The sequence below is a fragment of the Bombus pascuorum genome, chromosome 6, assembly GCF_905332965.1.
Source record: "Bombus pascuorum chromosome 6, iyBomPasc1.1, whole genome shotgun sequence".
Classification (NCBI taxonomy): Eukaryota; Metazoa; Arthropoda; class Insecta; order Hymenoptera; family Apidae; genus Bombus; species Bombus pascuorum.
This window is the reverse complement of record NC_083493.1, coordinates 11975706-11990202: the sequence shown is the minus strand read 5'-3', so window position 1 is coordinate 11990202 and position 14497 is coordinate 11975706. Positions and strand designations below refer to the sequence as shown.

The window sequence follows — 14497 nt, the reverse complement described above, 5'->3', positions numbered from 1 at the left end:
AACTCTATATCTGACTTATGGAATCAGTCAGTGAATAAGGATATATAAAACTCGATAGAACATCTAATTACTATATTAATATAAATATATGTATATTTACAAATCGAATAGTATAAATATCAAACTTGATTAAAACAATGGTCGAAGGATACAGCGTTTAATTAATTATCAAACTAAAGAGATGTCACTTGACACTGATGGCACTGATTGATTGAACGATTAAATCTAAATTCCTAAAATTTAATTCTTAAAATCGTGATTTACAACGCTGATTTTCAATCCACCATTTACCGAATGAGAATTGGGATATACCTGAAATTATTTATAGCGAAGTTACGTAAGTGGTACATGGTCTATAGTCTGAACAATGTGTGTTTATAAAATTTAGGCAGCATAATTGATAGGATCGTTAATGGCTTTAAGCAAAAACGAAAGTAGTTATGTGGGACAACTTGTCCATCGTATTCGTCGTCGATACACGGTAATTAACGGAGGAAATCGAGTTTGCCAAGCCAGTGGCCATCGTGATAGCTCCATCCAGGCAAATTAGCAGCGCAAGGACACGCGAATTGAGTTTTCGAAGTTTGTCCGGAACATATTCGCCATTTTTTTAGATATTTTTCCAAAGCTCGTTTGCAGTCGATGATAAATATTAGCAAACTTCGATTGGTTAAAAAAAAAGTTAAAGGAAATCACAGAATCCGCGAGAGTTCTCTCAGCTTCGTTTATCTTGTTCGTGTATTCATCGCGGCAAGAGTATTCGCACTTTAAAAAACTTGACTATCGCACGTTGAGAGAGCAAATATTCACTAAGTTTACGTACGTTCGCAGTCTTTTTTGAATTCTCGAAATAGTAGGCGGACACGTGAACAATTCACCAGCCTTTTTACTGCGCTAACGCGATTTTCGTTTCCCAGAACTAACTTTCGACGAGGGTTGTATGGAAGCTTTTATGGCATCGAGTAAACGCTTTCAATACGATTAGACGTTGAAAGGCGCGTGAGGTATTTAAATTTCTAAATTCCTAACTTTAAAAAATTTCAAATATTTTAATACGCAGAACATTAAATAATTAGATTTCCCTAGTTTCTAAATGTCACAATTTTCAAGCATTTAAATATTCCAATGTTAAAAATATTTGATTTTCCAAATTTTTAAATAAATCAAATATTGCAACTTTTCAATTTTAAATGTCTTACGATTGGACTCGAATAAGAAACTTTCCATTTATCTATCGTATCATCTAATCACAGATATACTTTTCATATGACATCGTTAAATGTATCACTGAGTAACTTTAGCGATCTCTTTAAATTATCTGTCTCCGATCTAACGGTCCTTCAAATCCAAAGGTAGATTACGAACAATTAACTCACAGTCAGCTCGACTTCTTGTCGTCTGTGGTATCTCTGTGAGAAATTCGTTTGTGAAAGAAGAGCGCGATTTACCGCTACGGCAAGCCAGCCGGAAGTTCCTTTCCCGCGACGCTTTCTTTGTCAGACTTCAAACGACTTTCCGCCTTTTTATCGAGCTACTCGTCGACGATCTTCCTTGCCGCGAAAATTTGTCCCGTTCCGGAAAGTGAAGGCGAAGAATTTCGTTTGATAAAATTCAGCTGATTGTGAGATACTCGGTGACCGACCCGCACAAAACGAATGAATCCCATTATCGAGTCTCTTTCAAGCTTTGTCAATTGTACTTTGCGTACTCTGCCATGGATGTTTATACGAACGTGTTCAGTAAGCAAACTTAAATTGGTGTCTTAAATAAGTTTTGGTATTTTCATTTTTCTGGGAACGAACGAAAGTTAAAGGCGCACTTTCGGAAATTTCACTTCGTTTAAAGCTTTGAAGTTTCCACTGAAACTCGATGCTTTCCTTCATATGATTCTGCATACATTGCATTACGTTCGCGATGGATTCAATGCTGTATGCTAACAAATATTCGTATAATGTTTCTCTGTTTTATAAAATTTAACATAAGTACAGTACCGGTCAGAAGTATTTCGACACCTATCCGTTACATGTACTGGAAACCTCTAAGAAATTTTAGTTCATTTCGTATAATATATGGAGAGAAGAAATAACAGCAGTATATATATATACGAGGAGTATTTCATAATAATTTATATTGAATATATACAGTGGTATAATAATTCTCCCCGAAGAATTACTCGTATTGATTACTCAGGATCACATTAATCAAGCAGATAAGAACATAAATTATTATGTATCAAATGTCCTCATGACAAATAGTATACCTGGTACGTGCTATTTAAAAAAAGAAAAAGAAACAGTTCCAGAGTAAAATCGGCGCGATACGTATCACCTAAAAATACCTATCGGCTCGAATGTACATCGTATTGGTTGTCAGTGACTGTGTTAAAAGTAGATATACCAAAGCGTTAGGAAATCCCAGGTCGTAAAATAACAGATCGCGGAATACCCTTTCCCTCGATTCTTCGAAACTTTTCCCTCGACTAACTAAATCTAAAACAATTTCTCGCCGTTCGCTCAATGCGTTGGCGCAACTAATCAACTCTGGAGTCGTATCTGTATCGCAAACGTTCACGTAATCCCGAAACAAATCACTTTTGATGTGACGTTCTATTCGATCAGGTCGGATAGGACAGGAATTGGGCCGCGATTCAACTTCTCGCCGTTTGAGAGTCAAAATTTCGCCACGCCGTCCGATATTTGTTTGGCCCAATTCGCTTTCTTTCTTTTTTTTTTTTTTTTTTTTTTTGCCGAACGCTTGGCGAGTCTCGCCAGTTGCAAGGCATAATAACGAATGAAACACGATGTTTCGATGTCTCTCATTTTAATTCGAGCTGACGCAACTTCTTTTCGTTTCTGAACGAGACTGTTGGCTCGTTGCATCGAACGATTTCGATCCTGGCCATCGAGGAAGCTCGCGAATATATGCGGTGCGCTGGTCGGCAATGCCTTCGAGCGCAAGAGACGAGCTGTCTAGAATTCACCGAGATATTCGAGGGTACGAGGAGCTCCGCGTCGACAAACAATTTTTTATCAACGCCCAGCGTGTTCTCCTATCGATTTTGGCTCGTAATCTCGACAAGGATTATGCGGAAGTGAGCGATACCCGTGTGGTGAGGGAAATCAATAATATCGTTGGACGATGATGCGCCAAAGGTAGAACGATAACGCTCCGTAATTGTCCTGTACCAATTCATACTTGTAAAGACTGTCTATTAAATGTACAGGAATGTTTACGATAAGTGAAGCGTTACAAAAAGAAATCTCAGATCTAATGAACTTATAATATACAACAGAGAAGTGACAAATGTTTGACCAATGGAAACCTTGAAGTAAATCTGCTTGGTATTACATCAAATCTTGTATTCATTATATTTACAAGTTATATAGAATCGTATTCATTTTAAACTTTGTTTCTAATATTTAAATTGAATCTTCGATTAAAGGAAAAGAAAATGGATAAGATGAAGAAATAACCTGGTTTGAATCTTCCAAATTCTTATCAAAGTCTTATCAAAAACTAGTGGAAAATATAAGTAATACAAAATACAAGAGGGATATTTGAAAACATATACCAGTACATGATTCTTAGATGTCATTCATAATTTGAAATGAAAGAAACATACGTCGAACATCTTCTACAAATGAACAAACAAATTTTTTATAAAAAATGAAATCTTCGATAGATCCTTCCCTTAACATTCTCTTCTTCTTGATGATTCTTCTCTATCCTCGTAAGTAAAAGACAACACATCTAACATCTTATTTTTTCGACAACTTATTCCACTGTATTTATATTATATTTCTTAAACAACTTTATACTTGAGGTCAAATTACTTCATAACTATATCACCATATTGTTCATGGCGCGCAACAATATCCGAGCCCTTGTTCGCTCTTCGTAGTCTTCCGACAACTCTGACGCATAATCTCCGACGGATTACGGAGGAAACATCGGAGATAAACGCAAATCTGAAATCGGAATTGGCACGGAATCGCGACAGAACCGTTTCGACGATCGATGTTCGTCTTTGATCGGCGTAATTGTTTCGAAAGCAAGTAGTAACGAAACGTAGAAGCTAAAGCTTGTTGATGAAATAGGATGTTCTCTCGTGTCTCACTTGAACGTCGTTACACGCTGGGATATCGTGTACTTACGCAGGGAGATAGAGAGAGGCAAATAGAAAATATGGACAAGGAGGAAGCGAGAGAAAGGGGTTACAGAAGCCTGTGAATTATGAGCGTTAGCAGGTCGGCTTGATAATGCGGTCTCGCAATGCGGTATAGCCGTTTCCTACGATTTGCGTTGTTTAACGAACTTGCGTTCCGCCTGCTTCCCTTCATCGATCGAAGATTCATCATAATCCTACAACGAGAAAGTACGTTAGAACGTTAATGCTCCTCCAACGTGGCAACGTCCACGAGAAGCCTCTTCAACTTGGAGATCTTGTTTGCGATCGCGGCGAACCAGTTCCGGACTTACATCGAGCTCTTGCTCTATCTTTGGTATGTAAATGCAGATTACGCATCTGATGAATATTTATGGGATATATGTCGGCGATTCACGTGCAAGTGGTTTTTTCTTACGGTGTACTCCCTCGGAGTTGAAGAGTTTGTAAATACATAGTTGAATAGTCTAAGGGTGTAGCCTAAGGGGTGGTTGGATGTTGTTCGTGAGAGTTTTCGTTGCTCCGTCGAAGTAGCAATTTCAGCGTCGTGCTTTTGTGTCGATGATAACATGAACAGTCGATGGTAATTGATTAAAAGGTAAATTTTAATTACGTTGCAACGCCACGAAATTAATATCGATCGCGGCAGGTTCGTGGTCATAGAAACTGGCCGATTAAAATTATAATATCCCCGATTCTCCTGGCTCAACTACGCCGCTTTCCCTCGTTTTGCCCAAACAATTTCCAGCATCCGATTCCGGCTCTTTATTCTCAGTTTACCGTTGTCGAAGTTTCGTTGCCGTTAGAATTTAGGATCTGTGGGTATCGCATGGAGGAGGAAACTTTCCGCGCTTTCATAGACTTGTCGAGAATTCTATCGAAGTTTCCATGTCACGAAAGGGATTGCGATGAATTGTTTGGTCGCGGCACGTGGAAACGTTCCCCGCGGAAGCTTCCGGAAACGTGTTTGCGCCTTGTCTTCCGTGCCGTGTTTACGTAAGTTCAGACCGCTCGGCTCTTCTTCGAAACGGATCGTCGCGAAGAACGTGAAAGAAAAAAGGAATATTATAGGGAAAAGTAGAACGCCCAATAAACGTAGAGGATACCCTTGCTCGCTCGTTTGCACGAGGATCATCATCAATATTTCTCTCGTGATTTTCTTCGCGAGGATCATCATCTCTATTTCTCTCTCGTGATTTTCTCCCCCGCTTTTCGAAAGGAGAATAAGTCCATAGAAAATCACAACGCGCTTCATCCTGGCAAACACGTCAATATCGATATCCGTGGCGGCGTTATCGATACTGGTTTTTAATTGCATCCCACTCGTGTAATCCTAGATTAATTGCTCTAATCACGTGCGATGAGCTTGAGCGAAGCATACGAGGCAAACGGAAATTTCAGTATTATATAATATTGTAGCTTTACGATCTTGCTACTAGAAGGAAACTTCTTTTCCTATTTTCTGAGGAATTAAGATATGAAATATTCTTCTATCTGTATAAATTAAATACGAAAGATATCATTTTAATAAACAAATAATATATATAATAACTTTGAACAACTATCAAATCGTTACATCTATACAAATCGTTTCATCGTGGTAAATTTTTGTTGTTACTTTAAAAATGAATAAAGTCAAGTGAATTAAGTGTCTTATTATTATTTCATATCAGATAAAAAATAGAAATGTCATCGTAGGAAATTTCAACCGTGTTAGCCTTTAAGGTATAACAGGATGGTTAGATTGGGCATTCGTTCTTTGTTATACAAAAGCAATAGTTACTCTTCTTGGCACTTGTACCGTCCCTTTTCGACGTGGCTATGCTGCTGACTAGCTGTGGTACGAATATATATTGTTCGTGCATAGCAAGATGGTTAATGGAAGAAATGTAGGTCTGATTGATTTATGATGCAATAGGACAACCTTCCGTGACATATTCCTAAAAATAGGGTACTCGTATTTTTCGTTGCTGACCGAGATGCAAGTCTGTTATCTACATCTACAGATCAGAGAAAGAGCGAACAAAGTATCGTCTGATCGAGCAAAAGTTTCTACTTTTGTTCGACAAAAGTTGAAGCCAAAAAGTGGATGGCACAAAGATCTGCGCGATATTTTCGATTGTCGATTGACCGATTGTAGTATGAGACTTTTATTCTCACAGTTAATATCCAACGTTATATAATACACTATATAAGCTCACAATTACTCAAATAACATCAATGAATAATTTCATTTAGAACACATACAATTTCTCACCAATAATACCGGAAGTAGTGTTCCAGTAAAGCTTGCATGTGTTAACAATAGCAAAGAACCCTACTTAGCTCTTATTTTATTGACTAGAATTTACTTATAGTATGAAACATATATTAGACGTTACTTTTGCTTAGTTAAACAGTATTTCTTTTGTCGCTGCGCCGTCCCAAAATGGCTGATAATCAGAATGATACTCGAGACTCTACGTAACTCAGTTGATGGGCCGTATCGATGATCGAAACAAATGTCAGGTCCCTCGAGAAGGACGGAAGTAGCAATTTCTCGGGGATCATTTGAAGGGTGGTTTCAGTGATGGGACGTAATAAGTCGGTAGTCGGTGTCGATAGGAATCGCTGACTTCGGTCTAGCTCCTTCGAGCCGGGCAAGTCCTCACGATTGAAGAGGGAAGCCTTTTCTTCCTCTGCTGCGCGATACTACAGCAGCCGAAAGTGCCGAAGCTACCTCGTGGCTTGCCAACTTGGAACACTTCAGACCCTCTTCACCGCTTTGCTTTCGTATACGCGATTTCTCTCTAACCCTTTTCCTCGACTCGTGCTCCATCTCGCGCATTTCTTCCCTCAGAGTCGAGGCAATTTCGCAAGGACCGTACTCTTGGTCGGAATAACGAACAAGAAAATATCTACGTATACCTAAGCTTCCGGCGAAATTCTGTCGCGCCTTATCTGTCTCCGCGATAAATTTCCGCGCCAACTCCGAAAATGATTTGTGACTCGTATATAATTCATGTAAGAAGTTATGCATATATATGGGCTGTCGTGTATCTGGTGAAACAGTCAGGTATAGCGTGACTGTACGTGAAGAAATGTAAAGTACAATTTTTTCATTCATCCTCAGGGCGATATTTCTTCACTACATAAAATATTGAATTAAAAAATTTGCCGAATTCGATTACATGTTCTAGTTCTATTTTCATAAAAAATGAAAGTCTTAAACAAATAGAATTACACCGTATGTTTTTGTACCTTTTCTCGCACGTAGAATAATCTTCGATCAATTGTTATCGAATTATACATGCACGTGTGTTTAACGAGTTTTCGAAGTCGATTTTCTCAAACACAGAGCCCCGTACGAAGAAACTTTATCCCATATTCCTGATTCATCTTTTCAGTAAAATCATCTCGTATCTTAACCAAACACCGGAAGTATGCTCTTAATTTCTTAATGCTTGTACATACCTGAATCTTCTATTCACTTGTTGTCCGTAGAATTGTTTTTTTATTCGTGTCTTTTCTTTATTTCGTTGCAGGTGAGTATTCCACAATATGGATAAGGAGGCCTGTTTAATTGTGAAAAACGAAGAATCTAGTCAACGAGCGCACATAAGTATAACAGAGGTTGAGAAAAAGTAAATTAGAAGTACGTCGAACGTTGGAGAAATTCCATTTACGTGGCTAATCACGAGCCAAGGGTGGCTCTTAGGTTTTTCGTCGAGACCACTTTGCGTTTTCGCTTTTTTCCTGCTTTTCTACCACCACTATTGTACCAAATTAAAAGACCTAGGCTTTCTCGTGCCGAAGCCAATTCCTAGCAGGCTTCTCGAGCCTTATTCGAAAACGCGGAGACGCGGCCTCGTCTGTAGGCTATCCGCGCTTTCCTCGGCATTTTTCATGAAAATAGAGTCCATTGTTCGCGCGGTGATCGTCCGTGGACGAATAGCTTCGTTCTGGTAATTGGAGCAGACCTGGCACGGAGTACCAATTAAACTTATATCTAGCGATGTCTTTGTTGTCGCCGGTTGAATGCGGTCGCGTGCCTAAATTCCTAGCTAAATGAGTTTGCCGGCCATTGATTCGGTAACGATGTCGCGGTGAAAATTCCCTCGCTCGTATTTCGATAAACGATGAAATCGTGGTCGCTTAATCGGATCAAGGAAGAATATTATCATGTTAATCGAAGAAGACGAGATAACTCGTCGTTCGTATCATGTTCGTCTTTTCCGGAATGAATTTATTATGATCAGAGTTTTTTTTTATGGAATTTTATTAGTACTATTAAATTTCCTTTTATAAAAATATATATAGAAGAGAATTCTATACAATATGTATAGAAGAAAGAAATTAGATTTTAGAAATAAATTCTAAACGTTTACCTGTCGTTTAATTATTCCGTGCGATGTAAAATCGCAAAATTATAAAAGATAAATCTGCAATCTACGACTTGTAACTTGTCAATTGATATTTATACTCGGCAAATTTTTGTGTAAAGGAGGCTGGGAAAGATAAATGGACAACGGAGAGAGATATAGGAAATAATGGTAATAAATGAAATACTTAAAAACACAAAAAAGAGTCTTAAAAATCGAAGAAATCGTGGCTTTGTCATAAATCAAATCTACCTTTAATTACTTCCATTCGATTGCCAATCTCTTAGACATCGGAATAAATGATATCGTATTTACATTTACATGGACTGAAGCCATTCTGAAGCCAACTGAAATTGATTTGTCTCGACGAATTTTTAATTTCGTAATCATAAAAGTTTCTAATTAAGGGGCGAACGGTTTATCGTATTATGTGATATAATACACCTTGATATTTCAAGATAGATAAAAATGATGATTTATAACGATACCGACGGAGGCGAAATGGAATTTTTTTCCAGTTATAAAATATCTATCTTTCCTTGGAGGAAAACTTATTGGCTTTATCGCGGAGAAAGTGTCACTTTCGTAGCTGTTAAGCGAGGCGTGGAATTTTCATTACGCTCTCTATACTTGGTAGTTTCGCGTTTCATTCGCTAAGATTTTCCTGGCGAATTCTCCTTGTTACGTAGTCTTTATATAACCGGCATTTCTCCACGCGGCACGCGCGATAAATACATTCTTAATCAGCGTTTCGTAAACACCGCGCTGAGAGTGAAGTTCTCGTCTCGGAATAACAGACTCATCGGACCCGTTTCGAATGCTAATTAACCGTAGCAAATTCTAACGAACGATTCGTTTTATAAACCGAGTTAAGGACATGGCTTTAAAGACGTCGTACGAACTTACCTACGAGGAAGCAGATCGCTTCGCTTGTTTCCTCGTTTCTATCATCAAGTTCGCTTCTTGCTTCGACGGCAGATTTGATAGAAATGGAAGTACAGCGAAACGGTAGTGTGGATTGATCATCGCGAGATTATTATAAAGTTATCTCGATGGAAGATCATCTTCGAACATTTCGCTGTATATCGTAGCGAATTCCACAACGTTCTTCCAATATCGCAGTAGAAAAGTGTAAATACAGGAGGATTTCAAAGTTATCTCTGTTACGAGGTTATTCTGTTACGATCAATTCTTCGTGTTCTTTGTCCTCGTTTGTTCTTTTTTCGTCGCTATTATGCAGTGACTACAAAAGGTATTGGCACATCAATGTGTTTATTATAGCATTTATATGCCAATAAATTAGTTCAAGTTGTATTAAATTTCGTATTATTTAACAGCAACATTTACTCGACCAAAAAAATTAAATGCTATGAGAATGAAATGCTAGATTTAATAAAAATAAAAATGCTTGATTGGAAAATAAGGATATATGCAAATACTTATTGTAGCTATATCTGTCTGTCTACTGTTTACACTTTCTGCATAATTAGATTTTAGCGCGTTTTTTCTACGATTTTCTATACATGTATGGTGACATCTGGAGATCGAAGGTAATCAAATTCAATCAGTTTCCGTTCAAAATCCTGGTAAACACTAATTGCAAATAGATTTCACAAAATACGAGCACATGGTGTAGTAGGAAGGTGAACCGAGTGGTTTCTCTCATGGCTGCTTTCTGATCGATCGATGGAGGATGCATTTCGTTAATAGTTTCTTTTGCTCGGTTGGTTGCATTTACGTTACGTTATCGCCTTTTCCTTTCTTCTCGCACTCGTTTAGTTGGAGTCGTTTAAAAATTGCACCACGTGGAAAGCTTTTACCATAACTATTACATTGTCTGGCAAGGTTTATTGTTAATTCTGTCGTAGCCACGACCAATGGTTTTCGTTCTTCGCCATGCACTCTTTATTATTTTCCTTGTTACATGTTCCATTGTTCTAATACTCTCAAGTAGGAAGGTTCTTTCCACCGAAACAAAATAATTACGCAACGTTTCTGAAAGCGTTTATTAAGCCGTTTTCATTTACAAAGATCTTGTGTTCTAAATACGTTTGCCTTTTATTTCCTTTCAGACTTCTTGCGTTTCATGAAAAGCAAGGATATCAAATTCTTTTAAACTCGGTGTTGCATGTATACGTAACATTGTACTTTCGTAAGTTATTGATTATCCGAATAATAAATGTATTTATTTTCGGTAAAACTACTTCCAGTACAACAATACGTTGACTTTATAAAACCACTCGAAAAGATATGTTTTTATTGATAATAAATAAAATAATTTTGTATACAGAGTATAGGGAGAAAATACAGTAAGTCACATGTTTTATGTTTTAGGGAAGGGCAATGTTTAAATCCAGCACGTTGTTCATCGATCTCGTCTTCCCAGAATTGTCTCCCTATTTGGTTTTCAGACTAAAAGTAGTGTGTTTTTTCACCCTCTTCATGGTTTTAGAAATATTTTATAAATACGTATCGACGTTAAAACATTGGAAATATTAAAATATTGTTTCTCAATAGTTATACTTCTATTTGATTTATAAAACTTTGTTAATCTGTCAGTTACATTCAGAGACCTACATCTTCGAGCTCAACAGGTTCTTTCCATTTTCTACTCCTTTTTCATCGTAAAGTAACAGAATCAGAAGTCATCAAAAATTAATGAAAGGATCAGTATTCTCCTTTTCTGTTTTATCAAAGCAGTCATTTTCGGAACAAAGGTGTTTTTCGCACCTTACTTTCGCTCGTTAATTTTAAATTATCGATATAGTCAACAAAGTTATCTACATGGAAGTATTCTGCTTAAAGGTTTTACCATAGGCGCAGCACGTAATTCCACGGTGTTTTAATTAAATTCGACTTAGGGACACGAGGGTGCATGTGTTTCCCGATACGTGCCTAACATTTCTCGTGAATCGCGTTCACGGAGGCTCTCGTGGCTCCCTCGAGGCAGTCCCGACGACGACGACGACGACGACGACGAGAGTGCTCGTTGCGCTGACATGGTGGAAACGCAATGAAAATGCTCGAAAGTTAAGAAAAGCAGACATCAACGATGTCCTACGTGAGAACGCGCCGTTGACCGACAGACTGTGCAAAAAGAGGGTTTGAATTGAGTAGCGAACATGTTGTTTGACGAAGAATGGTCTGGCAAAGAGGCAAATGTGGAAAATATTTGGAGCATCCGAGTAACGTCGTAGTAGAAGGATGGAGATGATGCACGAGACTCCTTTGATACAGAGGAACTCTCTTTATGAATGGAACGCTTCATTTTTTATTAACGCAAGCATTATTAAATTAGAGTTATTAAATATAAAAAAATATGCAAGTGCTTGCTACAAAAGTAACGTTGACATTTATTGAAACAGAAATGCAATTACATATGTGTATATCGACTTATTTACGTGCAGTGTACAGCAGCGAACATATGAATAGAGAAATACTCAAAAATTCACGCAATTGTATTATGAAAAATCGTATTGTTATTTGTTTGCAGAAAAAATTCTTTTAATAAAATGGTAGGAAATCTTCGTATGACATCGAACTTCGTTAATAATTATCAAATACTGAATTGAATAAAAATTTAGAAGTAATTCTATACTTATAATGTTTCATAAAGTACATGGAATATATTTTTAAATGCTTTTATAAAGGAAAATAGGACTGAAAATTTTCACAATTTGGCTAATTGAATCTACAAGCGAGCATTTGCCTATTTGTACATTCACCACTGTACATATTACAAATAGGTAATTGTTAAGACTGTTCGTGAAGGAGGAAATACGGTACTTTCTCGAGTACTCGTTTCTTTAATTTACGCATTCGTCTTTGAATGGTATACAGTATGGCGTTGTTAATTACTGATCCTAGCAACGAAGTTTCCGTGTATTTATTACCGGCAACTTTGTCCTGGTTAGCGCGTTGTAAGCTCGCGGAACTAAGTTGTAAACCGCCACAGCTTTTTATTTATATCGCGTTATGTTTAAACTGACAGGCCAATGTACGATCGCGTGAGGGGCTGTTAATAAATTTTCAACGACGTCAAACTGCCATTATGGAATACATAAAATGCACGGGGGCTGGCTAATGGAAAAGATGTCTACAGGCAATTAACGTATTTCCACAGGGATTTAGCTGATCCATTTAATGGTCGAGTGAGACTCGTTTTATGCCAAATTGTAGCAATCCTGTAAACGAGATCGTCGAAAAAAAGAAGATGGTGTCAGCCGTAAATTTCGTGCGAGATCCGTTTCTTAAAGATAATTCTAATGAGGAATTAAGGCGAAACGATACACACGTAAATTCTCGAAGCAACTGCCTCGAGATGGCTATCTATCACTCGAGCTAGCACAATGTGTTCCGTGTAATAATTACCAGAGATTTTTTTCTAGTCTGAGGTTATCAATCATTTACGCAATACAACAGACACGGTAACGAACCAAGTGTGCTATTAGCAATGAAAAAATCCTGACATACGCCAAGCTGATGCATAACTCTTTTACTCACTTACCGATTCGCTGAACACATCGAATCACGGGCTACCAGCGATCATATGTAATATAATCATAATAAATAATTCATTTTTACATTTTCAATTCTTTAGTTGGTTACGCTCCGTTTCACAAGTATTAGGGCACCTACTAATTTCGTACGAAACGTGAAAATTAATCTAAAGCATTAAAATTTTATGTTCTTGCAAGATTGAGATCCAATATACATAGAAAGTAAGAATTTGTTTAAATTGTTTGGAAGAATTACACTGGTATAGTAAATTTGTAATATTTATGTGCTAATCTGAACACATTTCTAATGTAGGTATTGAGAAAATTGAAGATGGATTAGATAGGTCGCTGGAAAAAGTTTACTCAAATTCTCTGAATCTGTACTGTAAAATTATCCGTAGCATGAGTGGAGGCAATTAACGAGAAATACGATGATAATGCGAGTGTCAAAATTGATCAAACTGGTGGTGAAAAGTCGGGGCAGATATACATGGACAGAAAGAAAATTAATTTCGTTAACGTTTCAAGTGAAATAATAGCTTTTAGAGGTTTTAGCAATTTCCTGATGATTTTTCGAGTGTACTTAAATTCTCATAAGTATACTAATATTTATGTATGTAGCTAGTAAAACTAGAAATGTGATATAACCGCCCACTTGAACATGAATGTTTAAGGTTTAACAATGATTGGTTGGAATCAGATCTTTGTGGACGAAGTTGCATTAGTTTCTTGTATCTACTGTAATTTAGTGGCCAGACATCGTCAATTATGGAAAGTGGACTGTCGTTAATTCAGATGTACTGGGCGAGCATAGAAAACGACTCGTTTAATCTCGTCTCCTTTTCTTCCAGGAACTCGGTATTATTTCTGCTCGTGATCTCGCCGAGAATACGAAAAATATACCTTCGTGGAAAAAAAGAGCCTCATCAAACGTTTCTCTGTCTGCAATTACATGCTTCACTAGAATGCGATGGAACGAACGTTCCTTCGGCCTTTGCTTTCTGATTTTCGAAACAATCCGCGAATAACGTAGGTTTACCATGTAGCAACTCCTGCGAACTATTTCAAACATAGGTACAATTATTTCATTGAATTTAAAACACTTTTGATGGTAAAATGAATAACTGATTGTTCGTTTAAGAGGAAAAGTGGATACACTAGTTGGAGATAGTCAACGTTGAATATGTTGATTTTTTTGTTTAACTGCGAAGGTAGCAATTTTCAACACGAATAAAGGAAAAATGCTACGTAATTAATGTTCTCTGGAAACGAGCGTGGGAGAATTTCCTTGAGTGTCTGTTGGTTATTTACGGTCTCTCTTCCTATTTTTTCGGTTTCCACAATGCTATCTTACTCGAGGTGAATGAATTTTTATGCTGGAAATTTCAACTACGTTATCAGCTAGTCACTCTGTAAGTCGATTGGTTTTCTACGATCACTTGTAGAATTTTCAAATCTTGTTTATAATTTCT

General features: G+C 37.4%; 1 protein-coding gene across 27 annotated transcripts in view; it reads left to right on the top strand.

Annotated features, from left to right (window-relative positions):
• Positions 1 to 14497, top strand: part of LOC132908360 (ensconsin) — a 202878-nt gene that overhangs the window by 142862 nt on the left and 45519 nt on the right. The window lies entirely within an intron of this gene.